Consider the following 22,884-nt stretch of genomic DNA (forward strand, 5'->3'; position numbering starts at 1 on the left):
GACTGGCATTCCATTAATGTATTTAAAAAGTAATTTATTTTTTCATGCCTCACAACCTTTTTGTTTCCATCTAGATATTAAGTAAGCTGTCATGCAGCCAATGCATTGAAATAGTTTTATTCTTCTACACTTCATTTTGTCTTGATTGGACTCTCATAATGACGGTTTGGCACCAAGCAGTGTATTTAGTTCGTTTTTTGTGGTTTTGAGCATAGCTCCTCCCCTTTATAGTTGGTCACACCCCTTCCCATTGACCCCACCCATTCAGCTGTCTCCTGCAGCCCCCCTTTGATTTGAAGAGGGGGGGGGTAGCACCTACGTCCATCATGGATAGGAGCAGTCACTGCTGATCATAGACTAGCGCTGCAAATACAAATTCTCTATCATGGTCACTCAGGGAACACGCGTATAATATGACTAGGCTTGTAAAGGCTCTGGTAACGCCCTATGAACCACTAATCCCCATAAAAAATGAACTCAGTTCCTCCACAAGCAGTCAAAAATTCAAATGTCCGTTATTATTTAGCGCTGTAAATCTTCAGCAACTTGCCAAGAAAACAAAAAGTTTCACGACGAAAAGACCAAATGAGGCAACAAATTTCTTCAACTCTAAACGTTTTAAGACATGTACCTGCCACATGTTTGGAGATCATTACTATCCTAAACCGAAGAGAAAAAAATAAAGAAACCAAAAGTACAGTAGAGCGGCACCGAATTTACACTTAACTCCGAGATCGTCCAATTTTTACGTTATGCGATTACTCCACTATGTAGTTGTAAAAAGCCACAAAGCACAATAGCTGCACGCGCTTCTTCTTCCGAAAGTGTCAGGTGGGACGACTGAAGAAAAAAAAAAAGACTACTCTCTTTGAAACAAAGTTATACCGGAACACAGAGAGGCATATGCATCCACAGCAAGAATAATCGTAAAAAAATCATTCATTGTATGTTAAGTACTGCGATTGCTTACAGTTAGTTGTTAAAAGCATATAACCGTTGCGTAACGATCGCAGTACACGACATAAAAAAAACTAAATCCAGTGTTCAAAAAAGACAACTTACTGATATCCTGGAGAGAGTACTTAACACATTTTAACCAGAAATGCGCACAGCTTATAAGCAATGGCAACAGAGTTACACATATTTTATTTAAAGGAAAGTACAGTAAAGGCTGGAAAACACTGTACTCACAGAATCTGCTGGCACGAGAAGGTGAGTAATCCATCAAGAAAATAAATGCGTCCAGCAACTGCAGAGGGAAGAATAGTTCCCACAGTTGCATAGCATCCTGTTTTGTCTGCATGCAAAGGATGAAATGAAAGGGTCTGCATAATTAGGGGGGGTCTCCAGCACGAAAATAGTGGAGAAGGGCTGTCATTGGGTGTTCTTTCAGCAGAAGAATTTTTTAAAAGGCGTTATTACGAAGCTGTTGCAAAGCCCATTGAGTGTAAATGGTTCTGGAATAGTAATCAAAGGCAGGAAGATGACTTCCACTTCTGCAGCTGCAGATATGGGGAAGACAGAAACGGTAAAAAATGTGATATTCCTTAGCAGTGGGATTATTCAATGGTGCTAGAGTCAAAGGATAAGGAAGAAAGAGATTTTGTAAATAAGGAAACGTGCGAAGCAGGTATAGACATTTACTGACTTGCTTGGTGACATTACATTTTCTCAAGAAATCATAACCCTCAACCAGTCAGGGACAAATTTCAACATAATCGGGGACAAAACAAGAAAAAAATCAGGGACACTTAAAATATTAGTCCTGTTAAATTAAGACATTGACAGAATAAGAGGATGTGAATTAATACACATTTTCAGAAGTAAAAGAAGTCTATACCTCTTAATTATAGGCATTATTAATTACGTGCAATTCGCCACTTTTCCTCCAAAAAGTCACAAGTTTTAAGAGGAAAATATGTAAAATTTCAGTCAAAATCAGGGACAGTCGAGAGATACGCAAGATATCTCCAATACCAAGCCAACCAAACCAAAAACCTTCGAGCCAGAATAAGTCCCTGAAAATTACGTTTGTACTGACGTTTGACAATCGTAAACAGCACGTGGATGGCTTACCAAATCGGATGATAGCATTTTCCAGCGGCAGGTCTGCATCCGGCAGTGTAATTAAGGAAATGGAACTTAACCGGAGGGTTTTTTTTGTAACCGGTAGTAAAGTTGACTGTACGTGTTCTTCAGCTGGTTGAGGTTAATGCGTTTAAGTCGTTTAGTAAAATGTATTATAGAAGTATTTACTGAACATGTTTCAATATAGGTGGAGATGTGCTAGACTAGCTAGTTTGTGAAGTGTGTTTTGTTTGCTATCACAGAACTGTGTCATGTGTATGTCATTAAGCTAAGTTAAGGTCAATTTACAGTTTGAAAGCGTTGTGTGTATGTAGTAGACAGTATGCAGTGTAGGGTTGTCCTTAAACAAGTGATAATTCTACTTGTAAAAACAGGCGTTTTAAAGTTTACGGAATTGTGTTTTAGGTTTGCAACTGCTGGCATGGGCAAAGGTGCCCTGCATCCAGACAATCTATTTCTATAGGGATGTAGCCAAAAGTAAGGAGGGTAGAAGCCTCAAATCGGGGACATTTTTAAAAATATTACCGTAATTCACTTAGTTTGCGCAGTAACAGATGTTTCATTAACGTGAATTTTTCTGAATAGCGGTGGTGGTGCCGTGGTAGCGTTGTCGCCTCACAGTTAGACGTTGCCCGTTCGATTCTTAGTTAGAGCGTCTTCTATTTGGCGACTTGCATGAATGGACGTTCCTTCGTTGAAGGTTGTGCGTTAGGCCCGGCAAGCCAGCACATAAAAATCTACTGCCAATCCCTAACCGGGAAAAGCCGGAAGACACAGCAAAAATAAGTATGAAACTCCAATGTCCGATATTGTGACTTACTGTGATATTTGGTGGCTTATTAGAAAGAAAAATACGAGGGTCAATGTAAAATCAAGGACAAATAGAAGACTCCCTACACACTGAATTTAAGTACATTTTTTTCTTGAAAAACTTCTAGGACCGTCTTAAGAGGTGTCTACTAACAAGGTGTTTCTTGTAATACATTTGTTCACACGTAACACGTTGATAATTGTTAATACATCTTGTATACTATCGTTTCGATCTTTCATTTCTCTTCTTAGATTTGTTTGGTAAACTTAGACCTGTTTAATGATGCGTACATAATTAAATACTGCACTATTACAGTAATCAAGTATAAATAAAGTCTACGATGGTTTCCTAGTTTGAAAAAGGTGCTTTTTCTGATCCCTTGCTATGATTTTCAAAAGCTAATGCTATGATTTTTATTGCTTGAGGGTTGCGAGGTATGGTATGACCAGTTGTCCGAGTTAATGTTAGCAATTGCCATTGCTGTAATTTTAATACTTAAATTGTACGTTTTCACAGCATTATTTCTTAATGTGAGTGCAGACTGAAGATTCTAGCAAACTAGTGTGGATTGTGTAAACATATTTTTTTAGCAATCTTCTTTTCAAGTAACCAAATACATTTTCATTTTTTTTTTGCGACCATGCTTTCCTTATCACTGTTGACTGTACTAAACTCATTTGTAATAGAACTTTTAGAGGTGTTAACTTATTTTAATCATTCCACACCATTTTTTTTTAATTATGGGTATGCCTTCTGATGACCAACACTAATGCCAGAGATATGGTAAGATGAAAATAATGCCTGCTGCAACTCATGTTTTGCATTAATGGTGAAAAAACAACAGTAATATTTGTCTCCTGAACCTGATTGAGTTATCCTCGCGCCAAGGCCTTCAACCCCCCCCCCCTGAAATCCCTGATAGACTTATTTTAAGCTGCATTAATATACCTGTCATCACGATGGGTTGCTTAAGATGTAACAAAGTTCAAGCCATGCATGCAAACTGAGCAAATGATACTGAAATGAAAAATGACAATGATCACAAAGGGGCCCTAAAAAAAGAATGCTTGGTGCCAGAGCCATGGGCTCCAGCTTAATGCCATGAAAAATGCCCTTATTGTATTGTTGGGAAAATATTGCCCTGTAGTGCCACATGCCACATAGGTGGCAGTACATTAAACAGTGTAATAAACAGAAGAGAGATTGCTACACACTTCTATACCTTGGTCTCCCACTACATACAAACAGTCAGGAAATCCTTCTATTCTTACAAACATCTCACTACTAAGGCTTCAGAAAAGAAAAATTTGGTCACTGTACTCTGTACTCATCCCGACATTAGCCTATACATTAATACGTTTTTCTGGTACCTCCTGCACAAAATACAAGGAAAAAACAGGAAAAAAGAAATAAAAAAAAAAAAGATTCATGCACCCTCGCCTAGCCCATATGCCACTCCAGCATATATATATAGCAGTATATAGGTCTACTCAGATCTCTTCTTATACAATACAAGGCCCATGTCAACCCCAGAGCTGTTGGACATGCTACACTTAAAGAAATCCCAATCCCTCAGAGCCACACGCTCCAGGGATCTAAACCTTGTCATCGCAATGAACAAAACATGCTGGAGGGATAGGTTCCTGATTCAGAGACTCCACATACTCTGGAATAGAATGCCCATACATGTCAAGCAGAGCGCCTCTTCAAAAAGAACCTTGACAATTGGATGGGAGATAGGAAATTCACCCCGGGGATCACGTCAGTAGCCCTGCTAGACAGGGGACCAGGGAAGTAAATATTGTGGGAAGAAATAGCCAGGGAATTGTTATGGCTAGGCTTGTATAGGCCCTAGGGCTGATAGCCTAGTACCTATGAACCTATAAATGAGCAGTAAAAGTAATCCGTGACTTAATTTAATTCACAATATGTTTTATTGGTGAATTCAGGGAGAATCAGTCCCTCTTGATGAATATGTTGCTGTGTGACAGTGCAAATTCTTTTATATCTTAAAAATGGATTGGGAAAATGTTAATATGCATGAGGCTGTACTAATTTCTTGTATGTTACAACTGTTGGCACAAATTGAGAAGGCAGTTGTCCTTGAAGAGAGTGGATGGACAAGGGTTTACTACTGTGGCTCCAGTGGAGTGCTTGAAGTAAATTATGCTCTGTTACTTTTATCATCCAAATGCAACTGTTTGTAATTTTTTTCTGAAAAAGTTTCTGAACATCAGTATTATTTTACTGTATCTACCCTCATCCCCTGAAAAAAGCAAGAAAAAAAAAAAAAACTACAAAACGGTCAGGACGACGACTCCTTGAGAACTAGTTCAGTGGGTGTTTTTAAAGATGCAAACGTAACAGATACTATAGTTTGAACTGACTGAGGGATACACATCCCAAAAGATAAGCACTGCAGTATCTGCAGTTAACTATTTTATGATCAGTTTATGCAGTTTGCCTGTTTCATGAATTTTAGCAATGTTTATTGTAAGAATTGATAGTTGGGCGGCCATGGTGGTGCAGCGGTTAGCGTTGTCGCCTCACAGAAAGAGGTTCTCCGATTCGATCCTCGGCTGGGGTGCCTTCTGTGCGGAGTCTGCATGTCCTCCCTGTGGTCGCGTGGGTTTCCTCCGACATCCCAAAGATATGCTGTAGGTGGATTGAACACTCTCTAAATTGGCCCTAGGCATGTGTGTGTGTCTTCTGTGGAAGGTTGGGCGCCGGGCTGGCAACTCAACACTGTAAAACTCCACTGCCAATCATGAGTGGACAGGTGATCCGCTGTGGCGACCCCTAACCGGGAAAAGTTAAAAGAAGAAGATTGTAAGAATTGATAGTTATGTTTTATATTAAACATGTTTTGTCCCTGTATATAAAAATTCAATAATCATATTGTTTATATTTTTATACATTGGTTGATATACATAGATAAATGAAACAAAAAGTTATAAAAATAGGACAAGCACAAAAAATTAAGCTCTAGGTATCCAAGTTCCCTGGCTAATACTTAAAATGGAAATATTAATCCCTTCCACAGATACATTTTACAGATGAATGTACTACATTGACAAGTCAAGATAGTATAGTAAGCAACTGAAGTAGAGCAAACAAGAGTGCACAAAGTTCCAACAAAGTAAAATATCCAAGAACACTGTGAAACAGCAGGACAGCACAAGTTTTTGTTGAACTGTTTGTTACAATTTTAATTAACACAGCAAACGACTGAGCGCTTTCATCCCCTATAGCAGGGACTTCACCAGAATCTCCAGATCTTTCCACAAGTACTTATTTATACAAAAAAGTAAATTACATCATTATTTAAACTAATACATTTCTTAAAGGTATCACACATAAAGTCATATTATTATGACGAACTTTCTTTAGTCCATAAATAACTTCACATAATTTTATTCAATGAAGGATGTTCAAATGGACAAAAATAAAAATGACAAAAAATAAAACTTTGCTTGCTAAATAAATTAGGTCAAGTGTTTAAAGTAAAATAGTTGAAATGTGTGCATTACTTCTTATAAAATTTTTTTATTCTCTTTCCTCTTCTTCTGGATCAATTAAATGGGTTTAATTTTTACTTTTCAATAACCAAAGTCTAAAATTTTTAATTAAAAGGTTTGGGGATTTTTGTGTTCCATCGTATATCCTCTTATTAAAATTTTTCATTAAATTTTCTATGTGGTTTTATAACATATATCCCTGGTTTGGAATCAGTTTTCTCTGTCAGAAAGCTTGAGGCTTTTTTATTTTTAGTATTTTTTCCACTATATTATACATTGACTATGTTTATTCACCATTTCTATTTGACAAATTACCCAAAACACAACAACACTCTTTAATGAAGTCCACTATTTGTTCATTTTGCATTTCCAAAATACACTCCTTTTTATCTCTGAAATATTTTCATTGTGTGAAGTTCCTTTATATTTTAGTTTTTATTTTATATTAAACTGATTTAAAAATGTAATTTTTTTTCTTTACATTCATCCTTGTTTAGTTCTAAAATCTCTCTCTTATCTCCGAGATTAGTTTTTACTTTTTAAATTCTTTTAAAAAATAAGTGGGTTTATTGCTCATTCATTTTTACAAATTCTTTCTCTTAACTCAGTGCTTTTCTTTTTTTTTTTTTCAAATTATCTATATTTTTCAATTCCTTTCCATTGCATTTTTTTCTTCTTCTACCATATTTTTGCTTCATCCTCCTTCTCTTTTCATAGTTCAATCATCTTCTTCATCTTTTAGGATCCATCTCAAACATATCATGCTACCTCTTCCAATTTTAGGATAACATCCTCTGCTGTACATTAGTTGCCCCAGTACTAGTTGCCCCTTTACAATTTCTCATATTTTGATCGCTATGGATGACTGCTAAAGTAGCTTTTTTTATTTTTTTTGTTTTTAAATATTTCTAATAGTGTATGAAAGTAACTCCTAAGGATGAGTATGAAATAGGTATCTAATTTCTTAATATAAGTTATTGTCTTGGACCCCTTTGTCCCTTCTTTATTGTCACCTACAGATAGATCCTGCCCAAAGGATAAAGATATTTTTGAAAACCATATGTATTTTTCACTTTTGACTCACTTTTGAAAACTTTATATTCCCATTATAATAAATCCACTGGCACCATAAATAAATGTGCAATTGCTATTTGCTATTTTTTTATTTTTGAAAAAATCTCAAAAAATAAAATTATATTCATATCCAAAACCCGCATGACAAATGCAATTACAAAAAAGCTTTCATTAAAATCAACTTTGTGTAAGCCCTCTGAACTCCCTCAAACTCTTCACTCCCCTTCCACTCTGGGGACTCATGTGATTCATTCAAAAAGTCTTTGAAATTCAAAATTCCCACCATTACATACTTTGTCCTTCCCAATATTTAAATAAGTCAAGTTCTCCTATGGAAATGCTACTACCACATAAATTAAATTTTTATTTTTATTATATTTTGTTCCCCAGGGTTTAATTTTGGGTGTTTGTCCAGGAAACAAAAAGCCTGAACACTAGTTTATAAATTTTCCACCCTTGGGAATACCAAAAAGTGGGAATAGTGGGATCATTGACTTTAAAACATTTCCAGTTTTCAATAGAAATTCTTTGATCATGAAGTATTCTTCAAAAATATTCGATATAACTGTATTTATTTCATTGACTGAGAGGCAGTAGTAGTGTCTGTATAAACAGCATCTGAAATATTTTTGAGATTGTATTAGAAGGCATCAGATACATATTTGTACACTGCCTTTGTCTGTATAATCCTCCTATATTTGTTTAATAGAATATTATCATTTCTCTCTTTCTTCTCTTCTCTTTTTAATGTTTGTTTCATAATGTTTTTTGTCATTTAATTTTAATTTCCATTAATATAATTTAAGCTTCTTTTCTAATATGCTCTAGGATGTGGGATTCTCCATTGGTTTTTTCTTCTTTTTTTTTCTAACTTTTCTTTCTTCTCTTCCTTATTTTTTATATTTATATAACCCCATTAGGTTTACTTCCTCTAAATAATTACAATTAATTTAGTTTCAGTAGTGTAATCAAAATCACTGCTTCTCTTGGTTTTTTTTTTACCATAAACTTAATATAAAAAAAAAGTGCTTTGAAATGACAGTGTCAGTGAAACTGTAAATGTGATTGTATGATGTTGTGTATGTGTGTATGTTCTTCAACTTCATCCATGTGATATCATCCTGTGCTCCTCTCTTCCTGTGTATCTTTCCTTCCAATGTGTATGTGGTATAATCTTGTTGTCTGTCTTGCCCTCTGTTCCATCTCTGTCTGTTCTGAAAAAAAGTGTTCTGCCTTCTATTGTACTGGTTATTTTTGTAGTTTTCCTGGTTGTCTGAATATTTTTTGTCTTGGATATATTCAAAATTTCCTACCCGTTTTTCCACCTCTGTTACTAACTTTGGGTACAGTGGTATCTGATGCCTTACAATACTCTCAAAAAATCTTTCAGATGTTAAGCGATACAGACACTTCTACTGCCTCAGTCAATGAAATAAATATTAGTTATATCGAATATTTTTTGAAGAATACTTGGTGGATCAAAGAATTTCTATTGAAACCTATAATGTTTTAAAAGTCAAGGATCCCACTATGGCCACAATTTTTGGTATTCCCAAAACTCAAAGGATTGGACAACTTAGTGTTCAGGCCTATTGTTTCTGGACAACGATCCAAAACTTACCCTTTTGGGGAAATTATAGACAAATGGTTAAAAAATGTATGTGGTAGTGTCGAGCATTTGCTAAAGGACTCTTGGGACTTTTAAATAGGATAAAGGACACACTATGGGAGAAAAATATTTTTCTAACCATAGATGTGGTAGATCTGTACACATCTATCCCCAGAGTGGAAGGGATAGAAATGTTTGCGGACAGTATTCGTAGGCTTACAAACTTTTTGAATGACAAAGTGAATTTAATTGCAGACTTCATGGGTCTTGTTTTGGACTATAATTTTATATTCTTTGAGGGAGAGTATTTTAAACAAAATAAAGGTGTAGCAATGGGCGTTTTGTGCACACCTATTTATGCCAATATGGTACTTTTGGAATGGGAATATAAAGTTTTCAAAAGTGAGTTTTTTAGATAAAGTCAAAAAATACATATGGTTTTTGGATGATATCTTTATCCTTTGGGCAGGATCTGAGAGGGACATCAAAGAATTCATTAATTACTTGAATGGGGTGACAAAGTTTTTGACATTCACTTATTCCATGACTAGGGAAGGTATTAACTATTTAGATACCTATATACAAAAAATTGAAAAGGGGTTAAAGTCAAATGTGTATAGAAAAGCTACTTTTAGTAACTCGTATTTGGAGTTTACTAGCAGTCATCCATACTGTCAAAAGAAGAGTATTGTAAAGGGGCAACTAGTGTAAGTTGCCTAGATGACATCTAAGGCAGAGGATGTTAAAGATGAATTGAGAAAGGTAGCAGATATATTTTACAATAGAGGATATCCAAAAATATGGTAGAAGACACACTGAACTATGTTGAGAAAGAATGGGGGAAATGTATATCCCTTTGTTATGAAAAGTAATGAAAGGGAAGGAAGCACTGGTAGATGAGATAAATTTTGAAAAAAACAATGGTTATACAATTGAATGACAGAGCCTATAAAATAAAAAAAAAATAGTGGAAGACAACTGGAGTATTTTAAAGAGTAATGGCACCCTTTTCTCTGTCTTAGGAGATAAACCCACTTTTGTATTTAAAACAGGGATGAATATAAAAAAAAAGCCTGGAATATACTACAAAGGGAAGGGAACCCTGTTAAATTAGGTACTAATAAATGTGGGAGATGTTCACAGTGCAAGTACATTTCAGATATTTAGGAGTGTATTTTGGATAGTAGCTTGGAATCTAAAGTGAACTTCATTAGCGGTAATTGTCAGACAGTAGGTGTTGTATACCTTGCAAAATGTAAAACATGTCCGGCTTTCTATGTTGGAAAAACTGAAAGAAGGCTGAGAGACAGTGTGTATGAACACCAATATCAGATCGAGACAAAAACAATTAAAATAATGCATTATATAGACATTCAATTGTGTGCCGTAGCTTTAAAAATGTTAGCTTTGGAATTTTGGAGAAAGTTATTCCAAACCCAGGGGGGTAACTACAAAGTACGTATAGAGGAAAGAGAATTGAAATGTCAAATAAGGTTGCAAGCAATGCAAACACCTGGCTTAAATGACTTCATATACCTCAAAATCTATTTTGGTCAAGAAGGCCACTATTTGAAGTGAAAAAAGTATTTCTTTTGTTCATTTGAACATCCTTCATTGAATAAGCATGTAGTGTCTTTTTATCTGAATAAATATAAGGGGGTTCATTTATTTGTTTAAAAAGGCTGAAAATAATTTTTTAGGGCAAAGTTTTAATAGGAAGGTAGAAATGAAATCAAGTTAGTTCTGTACTTTTAGGTGTATTTTTTAAGTGTTTTTACTTAATAGTGTTTTTAATATAACATGGGCTTCATAATAGTCTAATATGACATTGTGTGGTGCCTTTTAAGAAATGTATTAGTTTAAATAATGATGCTGTTTACTTTTTTGTATAAATAAGTATTGGTGTAAAGATCTGGAGATTATGATGAAGTCCCTGCTATAGGGGATTGAAAGCGCTCACTCGTTTACTGTGTTAAAGAAATTGTGACAAGTTGTTCAACCGAAACTTGTGCTGCCCTGCTGTTTTTCACAGAGTTCTTGGATATTTTACTAAGATAGTATAGCACACAGTTATGTACACTTACTTTTTTCTATCCCCTAGTGCTTATAACATGACCTCTTTTTCCTGTTGCAGTCCTGGAGAAAACAAGTAGCCAGACCGGTTTGTGTACTTGCCATAGTAACAATAAAGATTGCCAGTACAAATCCAAGATGGTGGCATTCTTTTGCATCTTGAATCCTCCCTAGTGTGTTATGCAAGCTATTAAGTCCACCAGCAATTACACCTCCAAAAGAAAGCATTCTTAATCCTTCATCGTCTTTTTTATTACATTCACAAGAGGAGAAAGCAAGTATGGAGATCCAACACACTTCAAAAGACATTCCCTGTTCTGTTGTGGTCAAAAAGACAAAAGTTACACATTCCTCAAGCATCATAACAAAGCTGTATAGATGAAAAAAGAGAGAAGAGAAAGAAGAAAAATGCATTGCATTTTTAACTTCGTTTTTGACATTACCATTGGCTTCACAACCAGTTCTGACATGTTTCTGTTCAACAACCTGTAGATTCTTGTTTAAAACTTTACCAGTCTAGATTCTAGAGAATTTATTAAATGTGAGACTGTGTTCTCATGCTCATAGATACAGCTTTTGCAGTCTTAAATTAAAACAGTTTGAGTAGTCTGGCTTTTGTCTTGGTCCCCCCTCCCTTATAGGCTGTCTTCTAGTACTTTTACGCCACATTCTGTCTTTATTTTTTATGTTTACAGTATTATTTAGCTCACATTTTGTTTATAGGTGCATATGTAAGTACTAGGCTAGCTGTTTTGGTGTGCCATTTTAAGCTTAGTCAATTTCTGTTTTTGTGCTTGAATTATCCAGTCCTGTTTGGTTAGAGAAAGCATTTAGGAGCTGTGGTCCTAAAGTAAATTTTCTGTCTCTCATCCATAGATCCAAGTTGTGCTTTAATATGGACAGGGATGAACTTTGTTTTATGTGGATGGGGAATCTGCTTTAGAGCAGCTGTATCCTCTTCCCTACAAACAGTTCTGTTGATGTTGCAGAAGAAGTTTAGATCCCTAGACCAAGTATTTCTGATGCCATTTGGCTTGTTGATGTGCAGTAACTCTACCAGTGTTTGGTCAGAGGATGCCTTGTATGCCAGACACTGGCCACTTCTTTGCAGTCTGTAAGACAGCAAGAGTATAGTGACAGCGCATTTGAGTCTGTGAATGTCAGAGATGTTGTTTAAGCCTTGTATCCTTGTAGTAAGTTATTTCTGTGGGTGTTCGATTGTTGCATATGTCTGGACAGATCCCTGCTAAAGGGGCATTATATTCAGTGACTGGCTAATGAGGGCGGATTAAAGGGGGGCAATGATATCCCTAAATCTAGATACAGTTCCTTTATTTATAAGCTGTATAATATAGAAGGACTTTCTTGCAACAATTGACACATTTGTCAAATATTAAGTCACTGTCCACATAAATTTGTAAATCCTGAACAACTGGGCCAGTTCTTAGGGGCATATTGTCATTGTGCTAATTCCCTGGGGTAGATGACTTCCCAAAGGATTCAGTAATGTATTTTTTGGCATTTAATTTCAGTCCACGATTTTGGCACCAGTTATTTGTTTGGGACAGATTTTCCTGCAGGATGATCAGTTTTCAGCAAGGAATATTACTTATAGGTGGGGACTGGAATTTGATTTGCAGCAGTGAATACGTGTCTGAGGGACCCAGAAGGGAAAGTATAACAAATCGGGATAGATTTTGAAGAAATTTATGAAAATATTTGGCACCAAAGATTGAACTCAGCAACAGGAGTTAAAAGTGAATTTACATATTATTCCCCAAGTTATAAAAACTGGGCTAGGCTAGATAGAATTTACACTTCACAGGAACATGTGCATTTCATTGAAGGTCCTGATATGCACCCCAATAACTATTTCAAATTATGTGCCAGTAATTAAAATAAAAACACAGGTAATGAAATAAAAATGAGACACTGGCCTTTCCCACCTATCTGTTGAAAAGAGGAATTGGTAGTGAAGATTATTCAGGAGCAATTCGAGAGGATAGAAATTATTTCTGAAAATACAGCTAGGGAGTGGATAAAATTTAAGGTGGAGTTTAAAAGTAGGGTGAAATAAAAGAAAGGAAGCTATGGTTAAGAAGTAGCAAGAATTACTTAGAGCGACTGACAAATGTTAAAGTATTGCAGAACAGGGGGAATCTCACAGAACAAGAGGAGGATCAACTGCAGAATGCTAGGCAGAAAATAAGGGAGTTCCTTGATAGAGTACATGAGTTTAGAAAGATTGCTGTTAAGCAACTGTTTTTGATAATAAAAGTAGAGCACACAAACTGTTAGCACAACGACTTGAGCAACAAAGTAGAAAGGGCTCTTGTCAAGCTTAAGGAGCCTATAACAAGGAAGGTAACGAGATCCTGTAGAGGTGTTTGAAATATTTTGGAAATTCTCTGCTTTTTACAGACTTTCACAGATATGTGGAAGTCAAGAAAAGATACAAATGGAAATGTTTATGGAAGAATTAAATATGCCAAGGCTATAGGGGGAGGAGGTAACAAGATAGGAGGAGATGAGATAAAAATTGTGATGTATAACCAATCTACAGGGAAGTCCCCTGGAATAGATTGTATTCCTGTGGAGGTTTGGAAGCGAGGAGGGAAAGAACAACTGAAAGATCTGGAAGGTTTTATGTTTTAAAAGGAGAAATACCAGGATCCTGGAAGAAAGTAATGGTAGATGTAGTACTTGGAGAGTTAAGATTCGTCAGATCCAGTTTTATACAGGCCCATTTCAATATGTTCATGTGTTCATGTCTGTAATGGCTAAAGGAATGCAAAAGTAATGCCAGAATTGATAAATATGGATCAATGTGGTTTTGTGGAGGGGAGGCAAATATTTGACAACATTAACAGAACATTAATGATCCAGAGGGAAGTAGAAAGTAAGAAAATATCATTATTGTTGGTGGGTCTTGACAGAATAAACTGAGACTTAATGAGCAGGACAATGGAAGCATTTGCGTTTCCTGAAAAAAAAATTATAAAGTTAATTAGGAGGATATATGAGGGATCTGAGGTGAACATTAAGGTGGGTGGGAGCCTCTCTGATAATTTCTGCTTGAGCAGAGGAACAAGGCATGTGTGTTCTCTTTTCTCTTTATTTGCATTGTATTTAGAACAATTGGCAAAGAAAATAAGGGGCTTAGAAATTCAAGGATATAATTGGTATGGTAGTCGAGAAAAGTTGGCTCTTTTTGCAGATGATATTTTATACCTGACAGAACCAGAAAAAGACACTTACAGTGTTGTGGAACATTGTAAGACAGTTTAATATCTTTTTGGATGCAAAATTCTCATTTTTTTTCTTTTGGTTGTTCCCATTAGGGGTCGCCACAGCGGATCATCTGTTTCCATTTCTTCCTGTCCTCTGCATCTTGCTCTGTCACACCAACCACCTGCATGTCTTCTCTCACCTCATCCATAAACCTTATTTTAGGCCTTCCTCTTTTCCTCTTACCTGGCAGCTTCATCCTTGGCATCCTTTTCCCAATATACCCAATATCCCTCCTCAGCACATGTCCAAACCAATGCAATCTCCCCTCTCTGGCTTAGTCTCCAAACCAGCCAACCTGGGCTGACCCTCTAATATACTTATTCCTAATCCTGTCTACCCTCATCACACCCAGTGCAAATCTTAACATCTTCTGCCATGTCCAGCTCTGATTCCTGCCTTTTTTTCAATGCCACTGTGTCTAACCCATATAACATAGCTGGTCTCCCACCCTCTTGTAGATCTTTCCTTTCACTCTTACTGGTACTCGTTTGTCACAAATAACTCCTGACACTCTTGTCCACCCACTCCACCCTGCCTGTACTCCCTTCTTCACCTCTCTTCCACACTCACCATTACTCTGAACTGTTGATCCCAAGTATTTAAACTCATCCACCTTTGCCAACTCTACTCCCTGCATCCTCACCATTTTTCTATCCTCCCTCTCATTCACACACACACATGCTTTCTGGATAGCAAAATTAATGAAGCTAAAACAAAGGCAATAGGGGTATGAATTGGTTTAGCAATATCCATATTTATGGGGATATGATAAAATGAAGTATTTAGGAGTATGGATTAAACATGACTCTGGTGTGGCAGTTAAGGATGTGTGGAAAGAGACTAAAAAGATAATACAAAAACTGAGAAAATTGAAGTTTTGTTATATGGATAGTAAGATACAAGCAATTAAGATGTTTTTAGTCCCATTAGTCTTGTACACAGGTCAGGCATATTTTTTTTCAACAAGAGAAGTTGTGGATAGCAATTAATAAAGAGTTGAAGGACTTTATCTGGGAGGAGAAGATGATTCTTCCAGTAAAGCAGGGTGGATTGGGATTACCCGATTTGAAGGGGTATTTCAGAGCTACCCAGTTAATGCTCCTATACATGGCGCAAGCAGAAAACTATAATTCAAAGTGGAAAAGAATTATGATGAAACAGTGGGGAAGCTCAAAAAAACAAGGAAAGACTGGGATTTTGGATGCAGGCCTTCAAGGAGAATAACAATAATCATACAGAATATTATATATATAAAGTAGCAGAAAATGTCCTAAGAGCTAAGCCAACATGGGAATGGAGACAAAGAGATTCTGCTGCTAGGGATGACTGCAATTAGAGATATAGATAATTGACAAGAGGGAGCTGGATTTTATTAGAGAACTGGCAAAGGGAACCAAGGTACTGGGAGCACAGAACTAGAGAGGGAAAGATGATAGAATGGGAAGATGCCAAGAATTTATTTGGAGTGCAGGTTAGAGATTACCTTCCCTATCAAGAATTGATTATTGGAGTATAGGCAAAGATAAATAAATAGGGGTTCCTAAATGAAAGACCAGCACTGGTAAAGTTTTTAGTAGAATCTAGCACAGAAGCTGCCAGCACTGGTAGAGTTTTTAGTAGAATTTAGCACAGAAGCTGCCATTAAAAAGGGAATAATTAGAGCATATAAAATGTTGCATGATAACTCTTAAGAATCAATCGGAGGAGGTTATAAAGGATTGGGAAGAGAGATTGGATAAGCAATTCACAAAGAAACAACAATGGGAAGATATATGTATGTATCCCAAATATGCAACAAAATCTAGAAGATTTAGGATTTTTGTTTGGAAATGTTTGCATAGATATTTTTATACCCAAAGTAGACTCCAGAAAAATTTTCCTCAGGTAGACAGCAAATCTTGGAGATGCGACGAGGAACAAAGAGGTAATTGGGAATGTATTTTCTGGCAGTGTGGTGAGTTAGTGGAATTTAAGGATTCCCTGAGGGTTGCACTGTCAGAGATGCTGGGTGGGCGGATTGGTGTGACAAGGGAGATTTTTCTGAGCTATGATACAGAATCAAAATTGCATAGACATGGTAAGGCCTTGCTGTGTCCAATTATGGTGGCTGCCAAAAAAGCAATTGCTAGAACATGGAAATCAAAATCTAAACCAACTGTACTGGAAGTAGTAAATGTAGTAACAGAGATGATAAAACAACTGGAATTAAGATCTTCAGAAAATGGTAGGAGCAAACTACTTAGGAAAAAAATGGGAATTGTGGGAACAGTACATACAGGAGAGAAATGAGGTTTAAAATAAGGCAGGACTTAAATGAGCTATGTAATGTTTCACTCAAAATGACTGGGTTATTAGTGATGTATAATGCTTGCAACTGTGTGTGTGTGTCCGTATGGTTTGTGATGCAAAATGCTTGCAACTAGGATTGTGTTGGTGTGGTTTGTTTTCATTTATATAAATGTATGATTGCCTTTGTCATAAGTGATTGTGTAATAAACATGTTTCCTGTTTAAAAAAAGGCAGGAATTGAATAATTTATGTAATGTAGCTTAGGTTATGTGATGTATGTGAAGTATAATGTTTGTAAATAGCTACTTGTTAATACAGTTTAATTGCTTTTATATAAATGTAAATTTGCCCATGCCGCAAGTGATAATTCAGTAAAGGTGTTTTAAAAAAAAAAAAAACTTCCGGAAGGATGGCTAGGTCATTTGAGGTTTCAATGACTGCCCCTGTTTTGCAGTCTTCTGCCAACCTAGTCAGTCAGAGCTGTTTGCAATTGGCTTTTACTTCAGAAAAGTAGATGCCAAGCAGAAGCGGTCCAAGCATAGAACCCTGGTGGACTCTGCTGGTGACTAGCCTCTTTAGACATAACTACCCTTGTTTTGATTTCTGCATCATGTGAGCCAGCTGGCAGTCCAGCAGTTGACATAGAGGTTTATTCCAAATCTGTTTAGCTTTTCTGCTATGCCCGAGTGGGAAATTGTCAAAAGCTTCGGCCATGTCAAGGTATACTGTGTGTACCATTTTGTCTTCATCCATTACTTTAGTGACCTTTTCAGAAAAAGCTACCAGGTTGAGTAAGCATGACCTGCCCTTGATGAATCCAAACTGATGATTTTGCATATGAAACTGGTCAGACTTACAGTTCTGTAATTGACTGGGTTGGTGGAAGGTTCTCCCTTATGCAGGGGAATGACTATAGCTGTTCTCCATTTGCTTTGGACAAAACCTGTATGGAGGATGAGCTGGAACAGTGGTGCTAGGGGTCTGACTAAATCATGCTTCATGCTGTTTGAGATGCATCCAAATATATTCAAGATTCATCGATGCAGTACAGTACTGTTAGGACTTGGTCTTGTGTGTTTGCTGGAAGCAAGTCAGTTTCAGGTATATCTTGAGGGGCAGATGGAGGAGAAAAAGGGGTAAAGTTAGAGTTAAATTTATTGGCCAGCAGGTTCACTATATCTTCAGCCTTAGTGTAGGTAACATCATTCACAATCAGCTCAGTGCTTTGCTACATCGTGCTTGTGAGCTTATGAATGTAACAAAAAAAAAATCTGTGTCAAATGATATCTTTTTGGGAAGAATTTAGGAATTTTACTAAAGCCTTGTGGTCAGACAAATGCAACTTAACAGACGCTGATTTTATTTAATGTTCCCATTCCAGGACCTGTTCCTAAAACTCAAGTGCCTTTTTATGGTCTATTTTGGCTATTGCTAGAAAGGTTGGCACTTTGAATTGGAAAGTAGAAATGCCATCTCGAGTTTACCTATCTGGCAGCTACAGTAGCTAATAAAGAATTGCAAACTCTACATTTTTGAAATACAACTCCATCCATCCTCAACCCCTTTTTCCCATTTTGCACGTGGAGTCGGGGTGTCACGTCAACAGTGACAATCATCTAGAGCCAAGGTTTACACTGGTGGGTGGTTAGCTCTGCCACAGTAGTTCATCCTTACCACTCACTCGCGCACACATATTCATACCTACGGCCAATTTAGAGTGTCCAGTCCACCTACTGCATGTCTTTGGAATGTGTGAGGAGACCACAGCACCTGGAGGAAACCCACGCGACTGCGGGGAGGACACGCAGATTCTGCACAGAAGTCACCCAAGCTGAGAACCGAACAGAAGAACCTCCCGCTGCGAGTCGACAATGTCATCTGCTGCACCACCGTGGCCGCCCAACCACATTTTATTGCCACGCACTGTGTGAGTATCAAACAGTAGTGTATTTATTCATGTACCACTAAACCAGTGCAGACAAATCTTAGCCACCACTCGTAAGACGAATTTACAAATGTATTTTATTTGTACAGTTTACAACACAGCTGCCTTGATCATTTGTCAATTATGAATGTAAATTTACATTTTTCCTATATTATATAAATAACAAGAATCTGTGACTTGAATCCTGTGGCTAGTGGCAGGGGGCTTATTTTTACTCAAAAAAAAATATCTTGACAAAAACTCAAGATTTATTAGAAAAATATTAATGTTATGATTTAGTATCAGTATTTGTTATGGACTTGTATATAGTTTTTATTTATGTGTTTCATTTGAGTTAAATGCTGTAATATTCAATTTATTATAAAATGCAATAAAAAGTTACAACAAAAAAAATCAGTGTGATTGCTTTTAGCTTGGGTAGCTATTTTACCCTCAAATTTGGCTTTGGAGGTTTTTATTAAGCTCTCCAGTTTTGTTTGTTTCCTTGATAAGGGCTCTAACATTTGGTCAAAATTCTTTTCCTTTTATTATAAACCTTGTTGATCTTATGGGCCCACCATTTGGTTTGTTTATGGGGTTTACTGGGTATAGCTGCTTCTCTGCAGCTGCTTACACTCTGGTGTAGTGTGTTGGTAGTCATATCTGTGTATTCAGTGAAGATAAATGGGTTTGGTGGGGATTTGAAGCTTGTCTATGTATCACTTAGGAGTAAGTAGTTTGTCCTGGATGAAAGGGATCTTGTGTTTCAGTTTTATTTTGAAGGAAACTGCCTTATGGTTAGAACTAACAAGTGATGAAGATACACAAGAGATATTGCAAGATGCTCCCATATTAGTAAGGACAAAGCTCCAAGATGTTGTTCCAGGGTGTTTGTATTGTCAAAAGTCCAGGAATCTTTGGTCTTGTGATGTACGTTTCCCAGTCTTTAGTGAGATAGCAAGCTATCAGTTTAATACTGAGTGATTGTAGTTCTGGTAGATAAGCACTGTGGCTTTCTTGTGTCATAGAAGTCTGTAGTTCGTTAATACATGATGTGGGATCAATCTGTACTTCTGTTATGTGAGGAGGCAGTCTGAAGTTGCTGTACTTTTTGCCTGTGCTGTGTTTTGGAGCTCTTTGAGGTTGAGGCAAGTTAATCTTTTGAACAACCTTAGCACATGATGGATGATGTGTATTGTGATGGCTTTCTAAAGGTATGATGATTGATGTACTGCTGGTAGTTTTGGTGTCTTGAGTTTACTGTATGTGAGATTTTTGCCTCCAAAGATATTGTATATGTACATATCTCACTCGGAACAGCAGACACGAGACATTTCATACATTGTCTCAAAATGAAGTATATTTATTCTCAAAGTCTCTATATTTGAAGTACAGAAGTAGGGGAAAAGTGTGTCAGATGTACTCTCCTGGGATTCTTTCACTGCAAGAAAAATCTGCTGAAAACTGTAAAAAAACAAAAAATGCAGCGTGCTCTTTAGTGCTAATGCCATGACCGTGTTGGAGGCTGGTGAGGATCCGTCTGGCAGCACATTGTTTTTTAAAGTGGGATTGTATTCAGGTCTCTGACATCCATAAAAGGTACTATGAGTTGTTGCAGTTGGACTCTCCTAAACCTGCAGCTATTCCTCCTGTCTTGGCTGCTTTATTGGACGCTTTCTCCAATGCCTCTCAGATGCCTGATTCTCTTCCCCCTGCTCCCAAGAAGCCTGATAGGTTTTATAGGGTTCCTGAGGATTGTTCTTTTTAATATAAATGACCTACTGCTGACCCTTCAGTAGTGTCTGCAGCCTCTGATAAGCCGCATTATTTGTTTCCTTTGCCAAAGTTATTGTCTTCTGAAAAGGACAGCAGAACTATGGACAGGCTGGGCAAAAAGGTTTATACTTCTGCTACCCTAGCTTTAAGGGCTATTAATTGTCAGACCCATATGTCTGTAGGTGTGTGTTAGCTCTTCTTTCTCAGGCCTTTTTACTTATTTCTGATTTTCCAGACTCTGAGGGTAAAACATCTGTTCTTTCCTTGCTAGGTAGGGACTTCCCTGAAGTTATTCGTCATTCTTTTAAATGTAGTTATGATGTGGTGGATGTCTCTTCTAGGGATGCTGTTTTTGGCTCAGTTATGAAGAGGTATTCTTGGCTTAGGCTTCAACCTCTACTTGATGATATTAAAGCTAAGTTGATGGATGCCCCTCTGGATCCAAAACTTTTGTTTGGGGAAGCTGCTGCTGGTTTGTCCTTTCAGGATAAGGGTAAGTCCTTATGTGTATTGAAATATGTGTTTGTTTCTCCTTTGCCTAAATTTCAGAGAAATTACCCTGCTAAGCCTGCATTTTTTTTGTAGGCAGTCACATCCTTCTACTAAAGGTAAGAAGAGTGGCAAACAGACTCCTCCTGCTAAGGCTACTCAATTTTCAGGAACTTTGAAGCCTTCCTTTCTGGACAAACTAGGTGCTGTGTGACTATCCATCCCTTCCCAGCCATGTTCCTCTTTTGGTTTGGTTTCAGATAACTCGGGATTCTTGGGTTCTGTCGATAATTTGTCAAGGGCACTTCATGGTGGGGAAAATCCAGTCCTCCATTTATGGACATTCCTCCTCTTCTTCAGGAACATCTTCCCTTTTTACCAGAAATTCTTAAAAATCTCTTGTTCAAGAAGTGCCTGTGTCCCAAAGGGGAAAGGGTTCTACTCCTGACTGTTTCTAGTGCCAAGAAAAGAGGGCACTTGGAGACCTATTCTAGACCTGTCTCATTTAAACACTTTTCTAAAGATACCTTCCTTTTCAGATGTTGTCCCTTCAGATTCTGTTTCCTCGCTTGCTCCCTCAGGCCTGTATGGTGTCTCTGGATCAAAGGATGCTTATCTCCATATTCTGATCCGAACTCTTTTCAGGAATTTTTGTGTTTCTCTGCTGCTTCCTGGCATTTTCAGTTCTCTGCATTAGTCTTTGGCCTTTCTTCTGCCCCAAGGGTGTTCATCAAATGCCTTGCTCCTGTTATTGCCTTTTGCAGCTTTCAAGGAATCCAGTACTTTTTTTTTTTTGCAAAATTTTTATTTTGTTGTATCCCTTCTTCAGAGCCTGGGGTTCACTATAAATTTCAAAAAGTCTTCTCTGACTCCAGGATCGTGGTTTTCTGGGTTGCAAGATTCAGATGGTTCCAGTGCTTGCATCACTACTCCCTCAAAGCCTCAACTCTCATTTCTTTCTTTCACACTCATTCCTTTAGCTTCCATTGCCACCAGGGAGTTTTTGAGAGTCCTGAATTTGACATCCACCATTCCAATGCTCCCTCTGGCCAAATTTCATACAAGAAAGTTTCAGTGGTGTCTGAAGCCAGTGTGGCTTCAACATGCTTATCCTCTGGAATTTGTAGTTCCTCTTCTTCCTTGCCTTAAACAGGAACTTCTCTGGTGGATTTAGCAGTTGTCTCTGAATCCAGGGGTCCCTTTTGGACATTATCCATCAGTGGTATACTCCTCAAGTGGATTTTTTGCCTCCCCTCTAAACAAACCACTTTCTCTGTTTTGTACCAGAGTCCCAGCTCCTCTGGTATGGAAGGTGGAAGCCCCCTCATTCTCTTGGAAGGGGATGTTTCTTTATGCATTCTCTCCCCTTCCTCTCATTCCAAAAGTCCTGTTCAAAAATTCAATAGGATGCTCCCAAAATCTTGTTGGTTACTCCCTTTTGGCTGTGACAGCACTGGTTCCCTTCTCTTCTGCATCTAGCCAGGGGCAGTCATCACAAGTTACCTCACAAGGTGGATCTAATCACACAAGACAAGGGATCTCTTATCCATCTCCACCTGTCCATGCTTCAACTGACACTGTGGGTGATTAAGATTTTGATTCCTCATAGACACCTTCTTTCTGAGGACGTGCTGCAAGTCCTGCAGGAGGCCAGGAAACTATGACTAGGAAATCCTACTTATCCAAATGGAAGAGTTTTTCTTTTTGGTGTCTCTCTCATAACCTGGACCCACTTACTGTGGATGCTCCTTTGGTCCTTTCTTATTTGAGTGAGTTGCTCAATGCTGGTTTGGCCTATTCTCTTCTATTAAGGCCAACCTATCAGCTATCTCTGCTTGTCTGCCTTTTTCTACTCCTTTAGCTGCTAGATTTGAGGTGAAACAATTTCTTAAAGGTATCCTTAATATTAGACCTCCCTTCCAGGAAGCCTGTTTCTCTTCCC

At 37.4% G+C, this 22,884-nt stretch overlaps 1 protein-coding gene across 2 annotated transcripts in view; it reads left to right on the forward strand.

The window, feature by feature from the left end:
- Positions 1–2,110: 2,110 nt before the first annotated feature.
- Positions 2,111–22,884, forward strand: part of LOC122805553 (atypical kinase COQ8A, mitochondrial-like) — a 768,588-nt gene continuing 747,814 nt past the window's right edge. For both annotated transcript variants that reach the window (XM_044075768.1, XM_044075766.1), the window contains exon 1: positions 2,111–2,184. The gene's annotated coding sequence lies outside the window, so the exon portion shown is untranslated. The remainder of the gene's footprint in view (positions 2,185–22,884) is intronic.

This window comes from Protopterus annectens, chromosome 6.part1 (assembly GCF_019279795.1).
Source record: "Protopterus annectens isolate FY-2018-M chromosome 6.part1, PAN1.0, whole genome shotgun sequence".
Classification (NCBI taxonomy): Eukaryota; Metazoa; Chordata; order Ceratodontiformes; family Protopteridae; genus Protopterus; species Protopterus annectens.